The 8,447-nt window shown below is 39.8% G+C and overlaps 1 pseudogene; it reads right to left on the bottom strand.

Annotated features, from left to right (window-relative positions):
• Positions 1–3,437: 3,437 nt before the first annotated feature.
• On the bottom strand, positions 3,438–3,701 carry LOC101578734 (annotated as a pseudogene).
• Between the last annotated feature and the right edge of the window lie 4,746 nt (positions 3,702–8,447).

The following is an 8,447-nucleotide window of genomic DNA, read 5'->3' as shown; positions in this document are numbered from 1 at the left end:
AGCAGGAGCATCCATCTCTCTCACAGTTGCAAGGTATCTTGTCTTCCCTGCTGTCTCCTTGAGGGCTTAGTGCTGTCTGACTGCCTATAATATTTCTACCTAATTTAGCTGCCTACTATACCACCACGCCCAGTTTCAGGGCCAGCACTGAATCAGTACTGGGCATCAAACCTGGGTTCTTGTGCTTGCCAGGGGGGTGCTTAGACCACTTATCTATCTCCTCAGCTCCCTTGAATTCTTTTAATGTCTATTTCAACATATCCTTTTAATGTATTATCTCATCCTCATCTAAATTGTAATAAACAGTTTTTAAAAGACTTTATTTAAAAATAGTTCATTCAACTTTTTCTAGGATTCATTTTGGCCTATTTATGAATTAGAAGTTGTAATTGTGTTTTAATCCAAATAGTTAACACTTAACATTTATTTTTAATATCCACTAAATTCTTATATATAGAGCCACTTTCTGCTCTATTTATCACGTCAGACATTATTTCCAAGTAGTTTTAATAATTGTTTTTATTATATATTTTAATATCTGATACTGTATTATACAGCATACTATAATAATATTTTTCTCAGAAACTTGATTTATAGTGATTATTATCTCTAGTAGATTCTTTTTGGTGAATGTTCAAATTATTTTATAAAGTTTTCCTTTTGCATAAAAATTATCGTAACAGGATTTTAACTAATTCAACTCAAAAATTAACTTGAAGGGTTCTGGCATCTTTAACTGTCAAATTGCTTTAGAGGATTAAAGTAAGGTTTTGCATATTCCAGTTACACTATATGATTAGCTTTTATAAGTTTGGTGACCCTCATGGAAAGTATACTTTGAAGAAAATCTCTTGTTTTTGAAAAGTATATGTTGGGATTGTTTGTTAGAGTGAATGGATTTTAAATAAAGAAAAAGCAGAAAGAGGGCACAGTATACGCTGATCATAGGACAGGAAAGAAATTGGCACTTTAGAAATAGAATTTATATGAAGAAAAGAACAACGAAGAGAAGAAAAGCTAGGAAAGGAGATTGGGAAAAATAAACCAAAGAAAAGTATAATATTAGATAAAGAACAGATTATAGAATACAAACTAAACGTGAAAGGAAAAAAAATGCCAGAGAGACAGAGGACATTTTAAAATATAAACCGAATCAATCAACTCAAACATCAGAAAGTTGTCATAGAACTATTTTTGATTTTTATTAACCCATAAAGGGAAGATCTAGAATGAAAAGGGGGGAAGGCTATTGTAGGAGCCTTAATTTAACTTATTTAGTAGAATACTTTTACAAAACATATAAATTGGTATTGAGCTATTTTTAAAGACTTATGCCTGGATTTCCTAATGCAATTTGTTATGAGAGCACAAAAAGTATTTTAAAGCTTATTTTTTATGCTTATAATTTCATTTGATTGGTAATAGTGAGTTTTCTTCTATTTAATATTTATGGGCAATTTTTCACTATGATGTCTAGTTGTTTGGAAAGAGAAAACTAGGTGAAAATATCTACTAAAAGAGATTACTGATGCTTAGATATATAGAAAGATAACTGAGTACTTCACAATGATACTTAGAGAAAAAGCAGGGAATCTGGAGGTTAAGGGTGCCCACTGAGAATGCAACTGTAGATTCACACATTTCTTCCTGAAGGTGGCAGTATTTCAGTGACTAAGTGACAGCACACAGAGCTTTCAGAGTTCTGCGAAGATGTCATTTGTGGATGGGAAAGTCCCTTCAGCAAGACTTTACTATTTCTCAGGTTGACTCCCGGACCTGGAGAGGTACAAGTCTGTCACCCACTGACCAACAGTTACGTATGACGAGGACTCAGGAGAGTGAGAGAGAGATCTGGCAGCACTGGGGAGAGAAAAAAGAAATACATCATTACTTTTAGAATTCAGTGTGAAGTAGCAAATTTAGAGAGACAAGAAGCAGATTGGTGTGTCATATGGCTGTCAGCTGCCATCTTCAATGGCCATCCGAACTGTTACTGTTAGAGTCTAGCGAAGCTTTCCAAATGCAACCTAGATATAAAGACTAAATTAAAAAAGTCCTAATTTTTGGCCAGTAATTAACATATTAACTAAAGAAGTAAGAGTATTAGTATGGATTCTGGAATGGATATATTAGCAATAAAAATGAAATGTTTTTTTTTACACTTTAAGCAGCAAGTTCTAAAAGGAAGATGTGTACACGTCTATGTACATACGCATTCACTAACAACCATATGGAGGAATAAAGACACATGCACCAAAAAGTAAACACAGATGACTAAACTGTTATTTAAAAAGTAAAAGTTGACTTGACACCCATATTTACATGATATTCTAAATATCCAGTGAACATTAACAGTGTTGATGCTTATGGGTTAATTCATCATTTCTTTTGATTAGTCAAAGCCACATTAAACAGAATGTGGCCAGGCTGACTTGTAGTTCTGTCTGCTGAAAATACCTGGATGGTAGTTCTTTGAAAGAAACCAGAAACCACAAAGCCTGAAGGGATGCTGAGGGCTGTATCCTCTGAAGCCTTCTACCGACAGTGGGGAGCACCTGATTTTTGGAGTAGCAGCAGTGTGCAATGTACTCATCTTTAAAAGCTGTTTAAAAGTCTTCTTGAAAATAAAATATTTCCCCCTTAGGTTTTGTATCAATGTCAAAATACATCTCAGTGGGTTTATAAACACTTTGATGAAAAATTACATCAGTTACAACTTCTCTATTCTGTACTGACTATATAAATGGTGCAGTTTACACTAGCATTGTGTTTATGAGTACTGGTCCCATAGAGTCTTTACTAGATTTTCTACATCCCAAACTTTACATTTTCAGATGCATTAGGGCTATTTTTTCATATAGCTAACTCTGCAATGAGTTCATGTTCTTACTTGCCCTGTCAGTATTGACTAGATTCAACCCTTTCTCTTATTTTTTTAACTCTATACTTTGCTATCTTCTATATTAATACTTACATTTCCAGGAGTAGACACCTGACTAAATTTGATACTTTCAATCCTTTGAGTATAATAAGTGTTTTAGCTACAGAGGAAGCACAGGCATCCCACCTACTTTCCCTGGACAAATGCACCAACTGCCCACGTTCAGCATCTCACAGCAGACTGCAACACTAGTTCACTGTTAAGGGATAATTTTTCCAGGTGCAGAATTCTGGGGTGCTGCTTTATTTTTCCCAAAGCTTTAAATATTTTATTTCACTTTCATCTTATTTGCTGTTTTTTTTTTTTTTTTTTTTTTTTTTTTTTTTTTAGTGGTCACCTTTTATTGAGCATTAATTCTCACTTGGGCTATGAATACATTGAGCCATGATTAAGGTGTTCACAGGCGGGGGCAGGACGAGGCAGTCACAGGCTAGAGTGCAGAGTGCCCTCAACACTGGGCCCTTTTCAATGGTACTTGCGTTGACACACGGCATTTTCAATGGTACATGCGTCGACGCTCATGTTTGAGTTCCTTGTAATGAAGGCAGTTGTTGAAAAGCACGTAGGCTGCCAGCACCATATTCAGCCCTGCGATGCTCCCTTTCTTCATGTTGATGTACTTGTTGTAATACCGGTAGTAACCTCTCTGAAATGCTCCAGCAATGCCCGTGGAGAGAAATCTCGCCTCAGTATCCAGCTGGGCAGCTCCCCTACTTTCACGTCGGAGTCTCTTCTCTTTCAATGGTACAACGGAAGTCATCTTGGAGTCCTGACGTTTGCTAGAGTGGGCTCTTGCCTGGGTTTTGAGAAGTTAAAAGAATTCTTACTTTTTCATCAACGGATATGAGAGGTTTTAAAAAAAATTCCATTTGGCTTTTTTCAAGATTTATTATCTTCACTTTTCTGAAGTTTCAATATAGTATGCCTAAATATACTTTGTTTGCTTGTTTGTTTGTTTATTTATTTATTTCATACAGAATCTCACTACACAGCTTCGACTCATACAGTGATCCTCCTGTCTCAGCCTTCCCATGGCTGGGATTATAGGCATGCACCACTGTGCCCAGTTTTGATGGCACACAGTACTGGGGATTGAACCCGGGTCCTTGTGCTTGCCAGGCAGGTGTTAGACCTCTGAACTGTCTCCCCAGCCCTGCTTGTTTGTTTTTGATGGTCAAACCCAGAGGTGTTCTATCATTGAGCTATATCCCCAGCCCTTTTTTGTTTTTACTTTGAGATGAAATCTCCATAAACTTCTTAGACTTGCCTAGAATTTATGCTTCCTTTTTGTAGCTGAGATTACAGGTGTAATGCCGGGCTTGTATTGTGTTTCTTATATTGGCATTTACCATCCTTGGTGCTCTCTGTTCTGCAGTGTGATATATGACATGAATTTGGGGAAAAATCTCAATCATTATTACTTTAAGTGCTGTTTTGTTTTTCTCTTATTCTCTTGGCACAGCTAAAACTGAATACCACAGACTGGACAAGTTATAAAGAACAAAAGTTTATTTCTCACAGGTCTGGAGGCTGGGAAACTCAAGGGGCCAGCAGGCTTTTTTTTTTTTTTTTTTTTTTTTTTTTGTCTCAGGAGGGCTGTACATTTCTTCCATAATGTCACTTTTTGTTTTGTTTTTCATTGCTGGACTCTAATGCAGAGCTTCAGGAGTAGGGGTGTGGCGAGTGCTCTGTACTCTCAGCGCAGGAGTACTTTTATGCTGCTACCTCCCAGAAGACAGGAATACTGCATTCTCACTTGGCAGAGAGCAGAAGGGCCAAAGGGAACAAACTTCCTCCATCAAGCCCCTTTATAATAGCATTGACAGGTATTGGTGAGAATGGACCTAAGCACCTGCAAAGGCCCTACCTCCTAACGCTGTTGCACTGAGGATTAAATTCCCCATCAATCATTTTATTAAGACCATAGCACTTGTGAAGTCATAAGATGTGAAGGTAGATGCAACCTCAAGCATCAGCAAAAGCTACCCTTGCCCCATTGTACCCTGACTCTTTTCTCATGTCCTTAGTGGTTGGCAGTATGGTGCTGTGGTATAAAAAATGATAAGCATAGTGGCTTACTGATTTTATTCATGCTGAGACACAATATCTGACACCCATAACTGAAAGGAGGAAAGGTTTGTTTTGGTTCATGGTTCATAGTCAGCTGGATCAAAGGCAGGGGGCAATGGTGGAAGAGAAAGAGCTCATGGCACTAAGTATTGCATCAATGTAGTCAGTTTTTCCATGTGGATTGTCATCCCAGAATGCTTAAAAAATAATTGTTTGGACTATTATCCTATGGAACAACTTCTTTATTGACATTCAGTGAGTAATTCATGCTACTTTCTCTAGCTTGGCTCTTCAGAATAATTGGTCCCTAGTACCTTGTAGGTATCATTTCCACATTTAAGTGTAGAATAATATAACATCAAAAGCACTGCAAAAGTTTGTAGGTGAGTGAAATTACTTTCAGTGAGGAACCACAAGCAGGTCCTAAAGCTTATGCTATTGAAAGTCACCATCTTAATGCCAGGAGAATGGACCAAGTGCTTTAAATCTCCACATCGCTTTGTCTAGTTATTCTATTTCAAAGTTATTCTACTTGCAGAGTGGAGAAGCTTAACTAAGCCACTCAGAAGCTTAACTAAGCCACTCAGCGGGGTGACAGGGTCCTTACTTTGTAAATGTTTTCATCTTGTACAGGAGGAAGACAGGAAGATGGTGTGTGTGATACACCCACCCTTGGGGGCAGTGTAGCCTGTTTATAAGGGAGGAAAAGAGGCTTGTGTACACACACACACACACACACACACACACGTATGCACACACGCTGCTGGTTCCTACCTATGAACAGTTGTCCCTGTGCCATGCCACCTTGCCTTGGAGCCACTGATTGTGGAGTAGCACTTCCACAGATAGTGTGTTAAATAAACCTTTTCCTCTTTAGTTTTGACATTGGGTATTTTGTCTTAGTAATGAGAGAAAAGTATTCAAGACAGAATTTGGTACTAGAGGGCTGGCCAATAACTCAGCAGATTAAAGCACTTGCAAGCAGGCACAGGGGCTAGGGGTTCAATTCCTGGGCCTGCAGTGCTGGCCCTGCCCCTGGGGTATGCTGAGGGGGCAATTGAGACGGGGCATGGTGGCACATGCCTAATCCCAGCTCTTGGGAGGCTGTAAACAGGCAGATTATTATGGGTCCAATCTAGTAGAGAGACTCTGAACACCCTATAGACCCTTCCCTAAAATCCAAAATAAATAAATAAATAAAAATTTGATACTAAAGAAGTAGTGTCCTGGCTGTGATGTACCTAAACACATGGTTCAAGACCCTTTGGAAATGGTGTGTGGGAAGAGTTTGGAAAGGTTCAAAGATGTTACCTGCAAGAGTAGAGCTGGAGCACCTTGGGCTGTTCTGTGTGGGAAATTCTGGTCAGAGCTGAGAAGACCAGAAGGCTGATAGAAATCCTGTGAGTAAAGACCAGGATCAGGAGCTTTCTCCTGGGAAGAAGGACTGCATTGACTTTGGACTCCAGAGGATGTGTGCTAGGGCTTGGCACAAAGCTTGTCTGCATGTTGCCCATGTCCAGAGACTTTGCCTGAGACTATGGTTAAGGGTGGTGGACTAATTAATCTGACAGAAGCAATTTCAAGGCAGTCACATGTTGAAGCTGTGACATACTGCTGTGGGGACTTTAACCAGATTTGTGTTGAGCATCAAGAGCAAAGGGTCCAGCAGAATGATTTAAACTGTTTTGAGTCTGGCCAGAAGGGAACCTCCAGTAAAGCAACGGACTGCAAGAATAGTAGAGGAGATCTCAGTTGCTCAGAAGGAATGGGAAAATGCAAAAGATGGCCTGAGGGCATCATAAGCAGCAAGTCTCCACTCTGCAGCCTCCGAACTGCTGAAGTGAAAGACGTTGCTCTAAGAAGAAAGCTGCATGGTGCCAGGTTCCAGAGTGATGTCAGCACAGGAAATTTGTTCCTCAGAATTGGATCCGGGAACTCGACCCTTATAGCCAAGAGAGGGAAGCCTGGCTACTGCTCCAGCTGGCAGCAGACCTTGATATTATCCATGTGATGCTGGTTTTAGGTGCATGCAGAATGCAGGATTAGTGAGGTTAAAAGGGCTTCCACTTCAGTTTCAGAAGACCTGGGAGGCCAGGAAGTGTACCCCTGAGAGGACAGTGTGTGAAGCTATGAGTGTAAAGCGGAAGATGTAGTGGAGACCCCAGGAGTTTGGAAAAGCTAGGAAGGAAGACCATCTAAGGAAAGCTGCAAGGAGGGAGCAAAGCAGGTGTGAGAGAGGAGCTGAGAGAACTCTAGCCACCAGAAGTGCCAGAGGGGTGGCACACAAGCCCTTGGGAGCTCACAACTTGTCAAAGATTGCTTCAGATACTGGACATGGAACTACAGGATTTCATGCTTGCCCTGCTGGGTTTTGCATTTGCTTTGGTCCCAATCCTTTATCTTCCTGTTTGTAACTTCAAGAATGAAAATGTTCATCTTGTGCTGTTGAAGTTTGGAAGTGTTAGACTTTTCATTGGTACAGAGGTTTGCAATTAAGAGTTCACTGTATATCTTGGAGGAAACTTGGTACTTAGAATTTTCAGTAATACTGAAACCTTTGGGACTTTGGTAATTCTTGTAGATAGACTAAGGGCCTTTTGCATAAAGGCATGTACATGAATCTTTGGGAGGACAAGGGCAGGACATTATGTTTCTACTGTAATATAATATTGATAGACTTAAAGCTGGTTTTTAAGGATTGTTAAACCTGTGTTATAATGTTCAAGCTGTGAAATGTTATGAATAAGCATGTCTTTGTATTTGGAAACTGGTTAAAGCAATGTGTCTGGTTGCCAAGGGGTAGAGTGTAATGATTGATGCACTGTGTCAACTTGAGATGTTAAGAAGTTTAATTAAGTGACCCGGCAGGGAGCCAGGTCCTTTGCACACATCTTCACCTTATGCAAGAGGAAGACAGCAAGATGGTGAGTGCCACACCCACCCAGGGGTGGTGGCAGAGTGGCCTGCTTACAATATAAGGGAGGAAAAGAACCCCAAGGTGCACCACTTTTGCTTTAGTTGGTTTTTGCTCCTGTGCAAAGTTGCCGCCCCTGTGCCATGCCATCCTGCCTGGGAGCCAGCTGATTATGGACTAAAGCTGCTACAAACTGTGAGCTAAATAAACCTTCCCCTCTTTAATTTGGGTGTTGGGTGTTTTGCCTCAGCAAGGAGAGTAACCATGAAACAGTTGTTCATCACGATGTTGTTTGTAACAGTAAAACAAATGACATTTGAAAATTAGGAAACGTGAACTATAACTTTTAGGGGCTGGGGAGATGACTCAGTAGAATAAGCACTTGCCTGGCAAGTGCAAGGGCCTGAGTCCAATCCCCAGTTCTGCCAAAAAAACAAACAAACAAACAAAAAAACCCAAAAATATAACTTTTATTATTTTGATTGAAAGCCACCTAACCATTAGAATAACTGTGAAAATAGC

This window comes from Octodon degus, unplaced genomic scaffold (genome assembly GCF_000260255.1).
Source record: "Octodon degus isolate 3935 unplaced genomic scaffold, OctDeg1.0 scaffold00187, whole genome shotgun sequence".
Lineage (NCBI taxonomy): Eukaryota > Metazoa > Chordata > Mammalia > Rodentia > Octodontidae > Octodon > Octodon degus.
This window is presented reverse-complemented; position numbering and strand designations above follow the sequence as displayed.